At 41.6% G+C, this 16,080-nt stretch overlaps 1 protein-coding gene across 8 annotated transcripts in view; it reads left to right on the forward strand.

Annotated features, from left to right (window-relative positions):
* Positions 1–16,080, forward strand: part of MYL10 (myosin light chain 10) — a 168,636-nt gene that overhangs the window by 40,207 nt on the left and 112,349 nt on the right. For 4 of the 8 annotated variants that reach the window (XM_075517870.1, XM_075517872.1, XM_075517871.1 and 1 more), the window contains one exon: positions 5,194–5,282. The exons of 2 other annotated variants lie outside the window; for them this stretch is intronic. The gene's annotated coding sequence lies outside the window, so the exon portion shown is untranslated. Of the gene's footprint in view, positions 1–5,193; positions 5,283–9,218; positions 9,280–10,896; positions 10,996–16,080 lie in introns of those variants that run through there. 2 more of the 8 variants (XM_075517875.1, XM_075517876.1) reach the window with 2 other exon arrangements.

Raw genomic sequence — 16,080 nt, forward strand, 5'->3', positions numbered from 1 at the left:
TTTGACTTAAATAGTAACTCCTGAATGTAACCGTAACAGGATTCAACTTTAAACTTTCAGGATTTCAGCTGGTCTGGGAATGCGAAGTTCCTACATGGAGATGGAGGCCTTAGAGTGCCCCCACCAAAGAAGCTACTCATGGGTACCTCTGTCAGCATGAAAAGAATCCCCCTCACCCTTCCTGTCTTCCTTCTCTTCCTTTTCTGTCAGCTCCACATCTGGGAAGCAGCGTGAAAAGAGATCCTCATAAACAGCACAATAATCCTGCCCTGCAGTCCTTGCAGGACATCAGTAGGGAAAGAAGAAAAGGAAGTTATTCATGTTTTGGCTGGAAGGACTAGTGACCTCCACCTGTGCAGAAGTCAGGAATGTCTAGAAAATTAAAGAACAGTGAATACGCAGGGATTTAAAGAAAGCTATAGAAAGACCTCCAGATTTTAAGGTAAACCATTACACCAGCTCATGTGCTCGTCGCTCACCAGCAAAATGGACAGTTCAGGGCAAAGTGGACAGTTCCAGGAGAAGTGTAGGGGAAGGTTTAAGAAACTATGAAACCATGGGTGTTCCTGGGCTGAAGAGTTCACAGCTCTGCTAGAATTATTAGAGCTTATTTTTCAAGAAGATAAATCCTGTCCCACAATTCTAGTAAAAATAGAGAAAATAATAAAAATAAAACTGAAAGTGAAATAAGTGCTGCTTTGAATGGACTAGACTGGAATATTTGCCTTCAGTGCAAGTTTTGAGACCTTGCCTCACAGGGTTTAACTCACAGGTGCCCAGTGCCTCACAGGGTTTAACTCATCATATACTTCTTCACTGAGGAATCAGGAAAGTATGAACTGTAAGACTTGAAATGAAGGCAACCATGCCAGTGCCTGCCACTTTATTGAATAGAAACTCATTCTGCTACTTCAAGACTTCTCGGCTGAATTAATGTGTAGGACATAATAATAGCCATGCTGAGAGTGAAATATTCCCTCTCTCATTAGAAACCACTTCTGTTCTTGTTGAGCTGTATCCTCCTACCTTCCTCTGCTCTGGGTTCTATCCAACATTATTTACAATAATTGTATCCACCTTCACTGTTGGATTTCTCAAAGGAATTGTGGCTAAGAGGGATAAAAGATGTCTACACACTCAGTGGCTTTTTCCTCAAACAAATCAGGAAGTCAAGCATGGTTTACAATGAGAGCGAGCTACTTGAAGAGCTCTGGAGCGGTTTTTTTTAGCTTCTTAACGTTGCAGGACACCTAGCCATCCTATCTTATACACGAGAAACTTAAATTGTACATTCTGTCAAGTAGGTAAGTGAGTTGATTAACAAAAACCTGAATATCCAAGAGCTCCTACTGAAATCTCAGGATATATAACATGTTCCTTGACCTAAAGGCTGGAGTAGGGTAACATAGGAGTAATCTACCCATAGTTTGTCTTCAGGGAGTCCTTATCTTCCAAGGGCTGTCAGCTTACTGGTAAGAAGCAGGCAAACTGTCCAAGACTAAGTCACAAGTGTGATGACAGGATTTGCTAAAGTTACTTCTCTCTGCACCCCTATTAGCCTTGAATATTTGTGTGTTTCCTTATACAAAAAAATTATAAATACTAAAAGCGAAATACAGAATGACGTGCAGCTGATGCCTCCTTGCACATTAACTGTTTTCATGTCACACTGACAAATACCAAAATGCAAATGACCTCTCTTCACTAACCCGCATTTATCTGCATGAGTTTCTACACAGTGCACAACTACAATGGCTAAATGAGTGAAGAGGGCTTGATCATATATATACACATTAAACAGACTCTACATTTACCTGCCACACTGAAGTATGCACTCAGTAGGCAAAAGAATGTCTGGCTTAATGAGGTTAATGAAAATTGGATTTCCTTCTGCCTGGCATATTTGAGAAAAAACCTTAGGCTAGGAGTTCACAGCAGAATCTTTCCTGAGGGACTTTGTTTTCTTCTGTGCTCTCTATGACTGATACATACATGTGATCTATGAGTTCTGAACGGCATCCTTATGTCTGAAAGTGAACACTGAGAATTTCCTGGGTTATTATGCATTTTTCCTTCTAATACAGCATGAGTTCAATGTCTGTCATTGGTGAGGGAGCATTACTCACTCCCCATAAGAAAATTAAAACTAGAAAAAAGTGGCTGTTCCTTATTCCATCTTCTGAGGAACTTGTTAAGTTTTTGGCTTGCTGTAGAAGGTCGTGGTAGCCCTACCTCTGCAGTCGCTACTATTACCTATATGCCATTTGTTCATGGAAGTTAGGCTGAGGGTTGACTGGGAGCCACAGTTATTAATGGTAAGAGTCTTCCAGTTTAGATTCCTAATGTTTTCCCCTTCCCAATTGACTTTTTCCTCACTGCATTGCTCTGTATTTTCAATGAGGTGGTGCGTGATGTCCACCCATGATGATGCTGAGCAGTATCACAGAAGTGCCTGACCCAAGTTCATTTTGAGGATAGATTGTATGCTTAGTTTCACCCCTTTGTAGGAACCTGGCTTGAGCTGACGTTACAGCTGCCTGAGTTTCAGTGGAAGAGATGAGCCAACAGCAGTTCTCTCCTGCATTTGTTTTCTTCAGCAGGGAGTAGCTTTTGATGCCTGCAGAGGGTACAACAGACAGTCTGTAGAGCAGTATCACCACATGCATACTCTGACCTGCAACTAACTAGCAAAGGAGGTACCATGAGCAGTTTTCTGTTCCTTTCAGGAGAGATTTTGGCTTCTAGAAGCCTTTGTCTTGACTTTTACTGAAAGGTACAATGTGGGTCAAATTTGTTTCTTACACAAGTTCAACTCTGTGCATCCAGAGCATTTCAGTTTTGTCTGTTCTCATGGTTTGATATCTGACCTTGTGCTTTAGGGAGTCTCCCTGTATGGCCAAGATGTCGGGTTCATGGCCCAGATTTCTTTCATACATTTTTAAACCAAAAAGCTCAAGTTAAAGATATTTCCTTCACAGACAAGGATTACCTCAATGAGTTATTCAGCCCACCTGAGATGCAATTCTTACAATTTTTTATTATTATTTTTCAAACCTTGTGTCCTCTAAAACATGACTTTTGGGGTGTTGACTCATGATTTTGGGGTACTTGTATGGAGTATATTGGAATATGGCAATATCTCTGAATGTGGCATTTGCATTTCCTCCTGTTTGAGTGACTGTACTGTGTATTTTCAAACTACCATGGGATTTTGTGTTGCATTTCTGAGTACACTGGGGTTGGCTTGCATGCATACATAACTAATATCTGTGTTTTGAAGTGCCAGGAATGTAAAATGGGTTAGGTAGCTAGCTGAGTCGAACAGCAGGTCGAGTCATGTCACAACAGTATAATTCATCCAACAGAATGAGGATAGCTCGGGGGGTCCTAAGTTAAAAGAACTTGATTAGTCTCAGCTCAGAGTGAAGATTACCACAGACTGGCAAAGACAGGAGCAAAGAGATTCAGACATGGCTTAGGGTCCCGCTTCTGTAAGGTTCTATCCACAATCACCAGAATATTTAGGAACTAAGTCCCAAGTGAGTCAATCTGAGGATTCAAGTTGCTTAACCATAATTGTGAATGTGTCTGCTTGTTTTCAGAAGGTTGGTACATGAGGTGCTCAGCTTGTCTCACAGGGGTTCGCTGTCTGGCCAGGCAGGGTCCCACCCTGACTTCCTATGCTGGCAGGATGCGCTGTCACCCACTGAGAGGTGAGCCTCCACTGCCAATACAGTCCACCCTCCTGCACATTTCACATACAGCTCCTGGACTACAGTGGAACCACAGTTTCCAGCATTATGGACTAGATGATCTTCAAAGTTCCCTTCCAACCCAAACCGTTCTATGATTCTATGAATGCTACAAAGAAAAATTATATTGGGCCAGATTCTGTCCTCAGCCACGTGATGGTCAGTCCCAGATAATCCTACTCATTCTGAGGGGTGACAGTGGATTATTGTTTGTGAGGTCAGAATGCAGCATCTTTCTTATGTGCTGTGCTCCTTTTCATAATTTTAAGCCAAGTTTACGAGTGTGGATTGTTTCTTTAGTACAAACAGGAGAGTTTGCTACTATGCTGTGTGATGATTCTCCCATCATGATCTTTTAGAAAAGCACCAAAGGATTGAATTAGGAACTTGTGACATTTACAAAGAGTTGTTAAATGCCTTTGTGGTTCCTAGCTTTTACAGCTACTGTAAAAGCTATATTCCACCACCACAGTGCTGGTGGAATATAGCCCTACCACCACGTCCTACATTCAACATCTGCAAAGCAATGCCAAGCTACTATACTCAAAATTTCCGAAGTGACTATTTCAGCTGGCATTTTTCACTGCACTTAAATTCTTGAATTGTCCCTCATTTGGCAGTCTTTTTTCTAGTGCTCTTACAGATGGTATAGCCTAAAATCTGTGCTGTACTCTGCGGTAGTATTGCTGCCTATCTTCTATTCCCTTGTGTGTGTGTTGTAACCTGCAATGGAACGTAAGTGGCTCTAAACCTCAGTATGATGTGATCCAACATACGCTGGGATTCATCTGCAATTAAACCACAAATACCTGGCATGAATTTAGGCACTGGGTCAATATTCAGATATTATTTTCTATAAACAAAATTGGCTTTTGCTATACTGGATTTTTGACAGAGGAGCTAGAACCTTATATTTTAGCACATCCTGATATAGTTAGATTTTAGATGAAGAGTTTCAATTGTTTATCCTGAAATTTTAGGAAGCTCCATGCCATACATATTCCAAACATTTTCAGAAATTGTGCATGTATGTGTGTACAAACAGAAACTACAAATGCATCAGATTAATTTAGAAAACTAGATTTTAGCCTAACAGAAAAAGGCATAGTAGACCCCATCAAAAGCTAAATAAAAGACAGAAATAGTCAGGCAAAATTTCTGACAGGGAGAACCATTTGTTAAGTGGTGGGCTGGTTCCTCCATTCTTTGAAAGTTTTAAGTGAATATAGCCTGTCTTTCTGTGAAGATACTTGGCCAAAATATTAGCAGATGTCTAAACCTCATCTGCTTTCCTAGAGCTCTTTAGCTTTTCTCCAGCCTCTCTCAATTCCTGACTTCTACTTCATTAAACCCTAACTTCTCAGCAGGGTATCTTGCTGCAAGAAAGAACAGGCATTGTCAGCAGAAACTAATTACTTTCTCATCAAATCCTATCTTGCAGCAAAAACATGGTGATCTGTCCCACTGCTTCTGGTGCCTCCCAAATCATTCATGTACAGATGACACCTCTTGTGTGGCCAGCAGTCTAAGGTGGGTATGGAGGATATGCTAAACTGCAGATGTGACAAAGTGTGGAACAGCGAGGACAAGTACCCTAACTAGACTGGCTCAAAGTCAATGAGGGCTGAATTCTGTCACTGAGGATGCCATGGCTTGAGTTGGCTTGGCCGACTACTATCAGCATAAGATAATAATAATAACAATGTTTGAATGTATGTTCTAGCTCAACCACAAGACTCACGCTTGATACAGGAACTGATACCTAAAATGCTATGGCCTGTGTTAGACAGGAGAAATGGCTAGAGATGTTTTTTTGATTATTTCGTCTGTAAAACTCTAGCGGAAGTTACAGTAGATTTCGTTATAATCCATCAGCTCAATTATTTTGGTTATTTTTGGGTCTTCTGTTTTGGTTCTGTTGGATGGAGAACAAGGCAGAGCTGTTGCATAGGGATTCATAACATCACCAGAACATTCCAACGTCATTTGTTATTATTGTTTGAAGTTTTCACAAATAAGGCTCATGTCTGCTTTTTCCACTGGGGAACTGAGCAGTATAAAGTAGCCAGGGAATGAAAAATAAAGAATTAATGCAAGAGGCTGGGATTCTGCTGCCTCGCATTCTAGCCTTGTCTACGATGGACTTCCCATTGGGCCTATAGTAAGATACAGTTTTGTGCTTCTGCGGTCTGTCTTTGGAACAAGGAAGGAATAACTGTGTGTTTCAACCTTGCGGATGTGTTGCATAGACGGATTCAGCCTTGGTTTCAAAATACACATATACTGCGGTAATTAGAACAATACAAAAGCAAATAAAAACAGGAAGAAGGAAAGTACCTAACCCACAAAAGGATTTGGTTGATGTGCAGCAAATGAGATATGGGACCACAGGCTACGTGATGAAGTTAAGAGAAATATTGAACAGCTGCTTAGCTACACACTTCTACAAAATGAAATGACATCCTGCAGGAAAAATAGTGCAGGCTCATTTACTACCCAAGAGGGCAGAGCTAAGGTTACAGGGACTTTAACAGTGTTGTCATTTCCTTACTCCCAGGAGCCGTGTTTTCCAACTTGATGGCTTTCCTAATGTAATTGCATTTTATGTGATGATTTTTTAGAGCCTGATTCTTGCTAGAGTAAATCAGGAGGAACCCCAGCAAAGCCAACGAAGTGATCTCAGTGCAAAAATGATGGGAGCAACAGCAGAATTGGGCATGCTCAGTCCATAACCTCCTTCTCCAAATTCTGCAACAAATGCCCCATGCTGGAATAGCAAGTAGGTATCAGATGAAAACACAAAACAATGACAACAGTGCATTTTTCAGTAGCCACATCATATTATGTCATTGATGTCAGGCTGAGTTATATTAGTCTGCTTTTCATTATGTTGTGTTATGCCTTTTGACATAATGCAACACACTGTAAGTAACATAAAGTGACCTCCAAGTATAAAAGAGAACACAGTTTTTGTCAGATTAGATAGTGGCTATGAATTCTCAGAGAGGGAGGGGTAAGTCAGAGAAGGAGAGAAGGAGGTTTGGATTCAGTGTCCTGAACAACAACTGCACAGAACTTATTTAAGTTACAGCAGCCCTAGCAGTTTCCAAGTAAGTGTATGTGCCTCTGCTCAACAGAGAGAGAAGATTCTCAGTGGGATTTGCACTGTTTAATTTATTTAAAATTCTGCAGAGGTATCTGTAATAGCTCGCTCTTTTCTGTACCTGAACTGTAGGAGCTCCATAAACAGTGAACATAAGACTAACTGGCCTGAGATTCGCCTTGTTGCCAGGCTCCAAAATACGGCAGTGGCGTGGCTTAAGCCCAGCCGGCAGCTCAGCCCCACCCAGCCGCCGCTCGCTCGCTCCCCCTGGTGGGATGGGGGAGAGAATCGGAAGAGTAAAAGTGAGAAAACTCGGGGGTCGGGTCAAAGTCAGTTTAATAGGGAAAGCAAAAGCCTCGCACACAAGCAAAGCAAAGCAAGGAGTTCATTCACTACTTCCACCGGCAGGCAGGTGTTCAGCCATCTCCAGGAAAGCAGGGCTTGATGGAGTAACGGTGACTTGGGAAGACAAACACCATCACTCCAAACGTCCCCCCCTTCCTTCTTCTTCCCCCAGCTTTATATGCTGAACATGATGCCATATGGTATGGAATAGCCCTTTGGTCAGTTGGGGTCAGGTGTCCCGGCTGTGTCCCCTCCCAGCTCCTTGTGCCCCCCCAGCCCACTCGCTGGTGGGGTGGGGTGAGGAGCAGAAAGGGCCTTGACGCTGTGTCAGCACTGCTCAGCAATAACGAAAACATCCCTGTATTATCAACACTGTTTCCAGCACAAATCCAAAGCATAGCCCCATACTAGCTACTGTGAAGAAAATTAACTCTATCCCAGGCAAAACCAGCATAAGCAGTCAGACCAAGCTTAGCCAATGGGCTCTCTGAGCAGCACTGTGTAACCGGTCCTCTGTATCAAGAATTTAATCAGCTGCTAAGAAAACAACTATAGGGAGAAAGGAAAAGGGAATCATCATGGCTCTGAAAAGAAGGGGAGCTCCTCATTAATTTAAGGTGATTAAAGAAAAGTGGGTGGTTCAAGGGAAGTTGCTAATTTTCTCTGGAGGGCTTGAAATCCACCTCAGCTTGGTAGTTCTTACTGGTGGCTTTGCTGGTATCAGTGGTGTTCTCACTTTAGTGCCTACTTGAGAGGTGCTCGGTCTATCCTCCTGACCCATGCTTTGCACACCTGCCAGGACTTGCAAGGCAATGCTTCAGTTGGCTGCTTTGCTTTTAATTCCTTTTTACATTTGGATAAACCACTGAGTATATCTGTTCTCCACCTGTAGAATAAATGGACATCTGTGACTTAGAGGATGTTAGGAGCACATAGCAATGAGAAAACAGATGACATGGCCAGGGAATAGTAGTAGCTGGCAATTTCACAGGGTACATTTTGCCAGAGTATAGAGTGCCAGGATGGGGCTCACATGAGTTCTATTTTTAGATAGGAACTGGCCTTGTCTTTACCCTCAGCACCAAATTAGATATCAGACATAGAGATCAAGCCTGGTCAGTGCATAGAAAGTGGAGTCCTTTAGTATGAAGGCTGGGATACATCTCTTCTACAGGTTTGGGGATTGTCCTGAGCTATTAGCAGGATATGGAAGGTTTCAGTTCCCAAATATGATTAACTGTTACATGTCTTCTTTTGAAAGCATACCACTCAAAGACATGAAGGAAAACTATCTGTGTGCAGAAGAAGTGTAACGTTGTGGTATGAAGTTGGTCTCAAAACTCCGTCTGCAATAGCCAGAATACTTACAAAGGTATTTATTACACATTTCCTATGTAACATTTTCAGCATTAGTGGCTTTTTTCTGTCCCCACTGAACTAGGAGAAGAGGCCACATTCCATTTGGCATCCCATCTCAGTACAAGAATTGTCACTGAGTCCTGTCATCTGCATCTTTTTAGATAGTCAATGTTGTATGGATCAGAAACATTTTCATGATTGATCTCAACAATGGAAGTTGCAAAGGCACCTGAATACATTTGATGTGGTCTTCCTGAGCAGTAATAGATGTGGAATCTCACTTAAAAAGGGGTTTTAAGATAAAATTTAATATTGCTAGCAGGAATAGAGTGTAGCATTTTGTGTGAAAAAGGCGCATGGATGAGCAGTTAGAACAGCACATGATATCAGAATCCAATGTGTGTCACATGCATTTTCTTTATCATTTCTCCACCTATAAATATAGTATAAATTAATATCTACTTAATTTCCAGGCATGCAGCATTCCTTTAAGATGTGTACGAGGTGCTGTCCTTGTTCATTAGGCTATTAAATATTAGAGAATTAGCAGTTACTTCTCCTGAACAGTGTGCAATAAACCAGCTCTGCTCTCCATCCTGCAAAGAGATCTGTGCAATCAGACCCCTGTGACACTGACATCCACAGTGCTCTGCATGAGTGCAGAGATCTACCTTTAAGTATCATTTTGCAGCATCATAGAATTAAACATGAAACATTCTGGTAAGTATTGTTAAGTTCATAAAGAAAGCTGTTACCCTACGCTTGATAAGCTCATAAAGAAAGCTGTTACCCTTGGTAGGACATCAAACCTTGCTTATGGCCAGAGAGACACAGACTCAACACTGGAAAATCTCACTGAGATTTGCAGTCAGGCTGGATCTCAGGAGACTTCCTATTATTATTTTCTTTACTAATAAATCATTATGTTGTCTCCTTCACAGCACAGAGAGTTCAAATAAACCTGTCCCTGTGACAATCTGATTCTCTGAAGGAGTGTCCTGTTCTGTTGAGTCATGTGAGAGAAAATACAAAGAAGTAGAAAGACAGATCAAAAAGGGGTAGCAGAAAGGGCCCTGGAGGCAGACTTAAGTTTGGTATTTAATATTTCAGGTAAAATATTCACTTAGCATCAATTATCTTGTTGGGTTCTTTTTTTTTTTTTTTTTTTTCCAAATGAAATTGCCTTCTGAATCAGCCAGCTCTCTAATTACCAGATTGAATGATTGAAATTTTTAGGGCAATTAAATTCAAGCCTTTCTTTTTCAGTCCTTATGTTATTCCCCCCTTCTCTCCCTCCCCTCTCCAGTCTGGAGCCTTTCTATAATTTGGAGGCAGTTGCAGAAGCAAGCAGTCCTTTAAAGCCAAGATGTATGTCTCCCTTAATTCCTCCGTGGATTTGTTTTATAGACTAAGCAGAGAGGGTTCTGGTCTCTCAGGATATGTGCATTACAAACACACAGTATTGTGTGGGTTTTATCCTAACATGTCATGTCATTTAAAAACAGCTTGGAAGAATTCATTTAATAGAGAAATTCTGTGAAAAGACAAAGATCAATGTAGAAAATACATGCACTATTGGAAAATGCCTGCAGATCAAGCTAGAAAACTAAAGGAGCAAATTGATGGTAATAATGATGATTGATGATATACGAGATAGGAGAAAACAAAACTCCCAAAGAAACAGTACAAAGCATCTGTTAACAGAGCTGTTAGGACAAACTCATGAAATGGCTGGATGAAAAGATAAGCATTCTTCCAAAAAAGGACACAAAATTCACAGGATGGAATCCTGGGCCCAGTGAACTCAATGACAAAGCTGCTGCTCATTTGGCTGTCTTGTTAGGATTAGAGCACTGATCCTGCAAAACAAGTAGCCATATTCTTAAATGTAAGTAGGTGAGCTATTACATTGATTTCAGTGGGACTATTCCTTCCTTAAAATTAAGCAGATGCTTAACAGCTTTGCTGAATCAGGACCTAACCCAGTGAACATGATAAGTCTTTATCACAATGAACCCTTGAAATTATGTAAGATTTTCCTCAAAAACCTTACTTTGAGTTTTTCGGGTTACCAAACTCAGTCTAGTATACAAACATGGGGCTGCTACCCACCAGGTGGTTGCAGGTGAATGGACTGAGGGATTTATTTTTATGCTGTGTTACATTAGGTATTGGTATGATGTCACTGAAGTCAGAACGATGAACACTGGGCTAACTTCCAACTTGTATCCATGACAATTTTGCTAAAGCCAGATTAATTGTATTATGCTTATTTATTACTTAATTATCCCTGTAGGTGTTCGAGGTACTTCACAACAGCTAAAACAGTCCTTGCCCTGAAGAGCATGCAGTCAAATCTAAGATTAGAGATGACAGCACTGCAAGGGGCTGGACCTGGAGAAAGAAAAAGGTCCTTATTCAACTAGATACTTAAATGTACGTCTGTCTCAAAGTTCAGTCGATTAGTTAAGCGCTTTCGTGACTCAAGGTTAGTGTGGCTGATGTAGACAAGTATTTCAGACGCAACTGTATGTTCCTGAAAAACCTATTTTTGCTGCTGGTTTTAATGCACCGGTTGTTCTGTATAGAAGCTCTCACAGACACAGATTAGACCTTTAGGAAATATGATTTCATGTCCATGGAATTATGCCATTTTGTACTGGTTAATGTTTTGGCCCATTGTGATAATGCCAAACATGATTTATGAATCACATGGAATGTGTATGCGTTAATGTCCATGAGCATTCCCCAGCAGACACAGCCCTTGTGGTTCCTATGCTGCCTTCTGTTTTCTCCTGCTCTTAACACCATATTCATCACTAACATCTCTTTTTTTCATGCTTTGAAGTCCGTGACTCACCATCAATTTGCAGTAGCTTGAGATCTGGCCCCTGGACTTCAGGCATGTGTGATAGATTCAGGGAAAATAGACCTGATCTGAGTCACTTTATTGCCATCTGCAGAGCAGTGCTTTTCCAGCACACCTCCCAGTTATAGATGCACCTATGCAGAACCTCAGTCATTTTTCTGGAGCTCTGAATGCAAGCACCAGACTCTGGAGCTACCAGTGGCCCAGATTCATTGCTCGTTTCCTCTGCATTTTCTCAAGGAGCATGTTTCTCTTTCTGCTTTTTCAGGATGCCATGTCCACTTAAAATCTTTCTAGTGTATCCCCTGTGTTCATTATTTAGAAGCACATGGGAAAGCCCCTTCAGCTCTATCTTACTGTGAGTGCTGTACAATTGTATCCCAACTGCCTGCTCTACTTATCTACTGCATTATTTCTGTGAAAGTAAAAGCCGTGCATGGAACAGATGCTTGGAATGGTATTGGGATCCAATTACTGCACTTTTCCAACCTTACATCTATTGTCTAAACTTGGAGCAGGCATATTTTTATTCCTTGGTGACACTATATAAAGAGACAATTGGCATTGTGTTTGCTGGCTGACTAGTTGGCAGAGAAGGGGTGGAAAGAGCAGCAGCAATATGGTAGGTTTTATTCTTTCCCATGTCTGTCTGTTTATCTCTGTCCGTATTTCTTTCTAACCCTAACAGTTCAAACAGAGCAGTAATGATCACACTGGACCCCATGAAATCTCATACTTAGTATCGCATCCAGAATGAAGATATATCCCATAGAGTGAGCTGTGAACTTCCAAGGACTTTTCTGCATGTGTTTAACAAATGAGTAAGGTAGGGAACATAGATGCACTTGCTGAAGGGAAGAGCTCGTGCATCTGTTTCCAAGACTAGTACACTAGGGCAGCAATTGCTGGCACGGCTGGTGTTAATTAGTGCTAAGGTCTGCTATGGTGTGATGGGGAGCGAGGGAAAGGGATATCTCTGTAATTGTAACTGTGTTGCTCTTGAGACTGCAGGGAGAAGGGGGAAGTACCGCAGAGATTTCTGTGTCTTGTCTTGCCCTGCTCACTGTTGCCTTTTAGCTCTGGAACTCCAATACCCACCTCTGCACCAAAGGTGCACTTGATGTGATTCCAAGGAGCAAATAAGAACTCCTGCCTAAGGAGCAGCGGGCAGATTGGGCTCTATCTTTTTCTTCTGCAAATTCAGAGGAATGACTACAACAATATTAAAAAAAAAGCTGGTGATTTTCTCTTTCCTTATTTTTCTCCTTTTTGCAGGTCCTTTTCAGGCTGTCTTAAAGTAATGCTGCCCAGTGGCTCCCTGGGGCTATGGAATATATGATTCTGGAGAACACTGGAGAGGGAGTTGTATATGAAAAGCTTTCTCAAAGCTTAGTTCAAACCTGATCCCATTTAAGCAGGTGATGAATGTGATCCAATGTGTTCTGAGCAGGATAAAACCACATTCAAAGTAATTTCTAGAATCCATGCACAAGCCTAGGTTCCAGTTTCAGTCAGTGCAAGCCCAGTGTCAGTGGTTTCACACTGAGCACGCAAGCCACTAATCATGTTCTTCACCACTGTTTTAGAAGTGAGCAGTGCCTTGTGCTGATTACGCCTCTTCAGTTGTGGATTTACAGGTTTCCCTTTAATCAGCTTCACTAAAGTCTAAGCCAGCCCTTTTGTGGGGTGGGGGGCAAGTGCTGGGTCTTAGATTTTGGTTTTCCCCTCTTTTTTTATATTTTATTTACCCATTTTCTTCCTTCCGGTTTAGTTCAATGACACACCACACTGCTTGATGTTTGAAGATATTTCAGGACATTCTGGGGTAAAATTGCTTAAGTTAGGAGATGTGAAAATATAGTGAGAGACTATTCTGTCTCCTCACTCCCAGTTCAAGTGACGATTCTCTGTGGTGGTTCTTTTCATTGTGCCTTTTGTTTTGGGAAAATATCTTCTGAGGTACCTTACTATACAGGGACACATGAAACAGATTTAAAATGGAAAGAAAAAAATAGCCTTAATGAAAGAAAGCTGAAGAATATCTTTACATAAGGAAGTGATCATTTTTTATTAATCAGAGGGAAATGTATATGTAATTATGCTAGATGAACTCTGTGGGGAGGTTTTTTTCTCTCTTTATGATGTCTTAAGGGATTTATAAATATTACAGAGGTTTTATAGCATCATAATATTTCAGATGTGCAGTAAAGCTACTTTCAAAGGATTAGTGCAGACAAAGCAGCATAGTAAAAAATAATTACAAGTCAGCCAGTGCTACTAGGCTCTGACATACAGGGCTGATGAGAGTGAGAGAGGCAGGGTTCAGGGAGATAATTTTTCTAACAAGAGCAGACCACACAAGTGCTGTGGAATGGAGTTCTGAGAACTGTCTACAGCTCTCTGTTAATTCCAGGGAATTTCAGTGAAGTTGGGTCTGTGATGTCTCCCCGCATGCTCTGTGCTGATGGAGAGAAGGCAGGGAAGAAGAGAGGCAGAAGAAAGGAGAGGGAAGCCTTTTTCATACTCCCAAAAGATTCCTGTGTTTATTCAGTTCGAGTGACACCTTGTAGCAAATTCTGTATGCTGAAGGGAACTGCGTACCCAAAAATAGATTGCATTCTGATCAAACGTGTTTTGCAGCCTGCTTAACTGTCTGGAATGTACCACCTGTACTGAAACAAGTACTGACCTCAGTGGAGCAAGGCTGGTTTCACTACCTGAAAATGTGGCCAGTTGTTCAACTGTTGAAGTGTTTGTGTATGCATCTGGACATGCATGTGCGTGTACATACGTGTGTGTCTGTGAGCATAGAGGACTGTGTAGGTAGAGAGGGACTGTTCATCTGTATACATGAAGGAAGAGGACATGTATATGTCAGACAAGAAATTTTGTTGGGAAAGCAGCTGCTGAATTTTCGGTCATAGATGTTGAGCAGTCTGCAGTTGGAGAGGTTATCTGCTGTTCCAAGTTAAGTTTTGGGAGATCATACATTCTCTCCATATATCTGTGCAAGAAAAAAAAGGAGACTGTGATTGGGAAGGGATTTTATGTGGGGCAAAGGAGAATGCTTTAGTGTACGGGAGTGTGAAGCAAGGAGGATGCAGTCCAACAGATTTTTGTATCTAGCGGGGATCAAAGGTGTGTGTGTCTGTGTGGGTGTGTGGGAGGCTGGGACGACATATAAAATGGAGTGAGGATGAGAAGGGAGGGATCTGTTTGTGAGTGCAGAGTAGGTAATAAAAAGATCTTCTGTTTCTCAGTTCTGATAACATGGGTTTTTATTTGAATGATCTGAGGCTGTTGCCTGTTTGAAATGCAAATTGTGCCCTTAGAGCAGTTTGTGTTGCTTACTCCTCTAGACTGTTCCCTCAAAGGCATGCACTTGGGTTGGCCTTATGCTGCTCACCTGCCATGAAAAGGACCTAAACCACACTAAAAAAGAGTGGCTTGTCCATAGCTGAGATCTTTGGTGCAGGTGCAGTGTAAATTATCTCAGCAGAGCAAACTTGTGAGACAGTAATCAACAAAAACCCTGTCCAGTGCTGCAAAAATCCCTTGGACGGGCCTGAGATGTAACTTTTGATTCAGAAGCTGGATTCAATGATAACAAAAATTCAAAGACAGGGAATGTCAGCACTGAGATCCCAGAGTGGATGAAAAACAAGGAGAGAGTGTGATGGATGAAAAAGTAATAGTGACTCAGAGTTAACATCATCCTGTGGATCACAGTAGGGGACAGAATCTGAGAGAGATGATGGATGATTCTGTCTTCTCTGTAGTCATGGACATAGTTGCAGAGGAAGGAAGTATAAAATGTGAAACAATGCAATTTAAAGCTGGTAGTATCTTATGTCTAGTTTGCCCTGGGCTGAATGAACACATAAGGGTACGAGACAACAGAATCAGGCTCTTAATAGTGTACGCCGCTGTTTTTCTCTGAAGGACTCCCTCCCAGGAGGCCTGCTTATCCATTGGTGTCTTCTCTGGTAAAAAAATTAAAAGAAGACACAATAAGTTGCTGAGTGGGGAATGTTTCTGCTTGTGTTTTAACTTTGACTGTCAGGAATATCAAACTGTGTCATCTTTAGTTATTTAGAGTATTTTCTGAGTGTTTTAAGGCATGGTGGACCAAACAGGGAACTGACCTTCCCAAACCAAACCAAAAATGTGGCTTGTGGCAGAGTGCTGCCCATTTTGCCTGACTGCCTGTGGAGACAATCTTGCTCTGCAGAAAATGTGAAGTAGAGGTTGGTTACTTCATACTTACTGAAGGGTAGAAGCGTGCACCTGAGCAGTCAGTGCAGAGTAGTGCCAGTTATGGAGCTGTACCTTTGTTTATCCTGCAGCAACTTGTCTGTTTTACCATACTTTTCTGGGTTGTCTGCAAAATTCATTGAGGGGCTGAGATGATAAAGTTCTGCAATAATCCAGTGTCACTTCCTTTGTATCTCTGGTGTCATGAACCTGCTCTAGCACCAGCCTTTTATTAATTTATCAGGGTAAAAAATGCCTCATGTTCTGAGGTAAGAATGAAGTATTTTCAGCTCCTTACTCCTTTGCACGTAGAGATATAAACTGATGCCCTGCCCCCTTTTCCTTTACGTCACCCTGAAACCAGAGATTTCTTCACTCTGATTCACTTGAACATACAC

The sequence above is a fragment of the Mycteria americana genome, chromosome 15 (genome assembly GCF_035582795.1).
Source record: "Mycteria americana isolate JAX WOST 10 ecotype Jacksonville Zoo and Gardens chromosome 15, USCA_MyAme_1.0, whole genome shotgun sequence".
Classification (NCBI taxonomy): Eukaryota; Metazoa; Chordata; class Aves; order Ciconiiformes; family Ciconiidae; genus Mycteria; species Mycteria americana.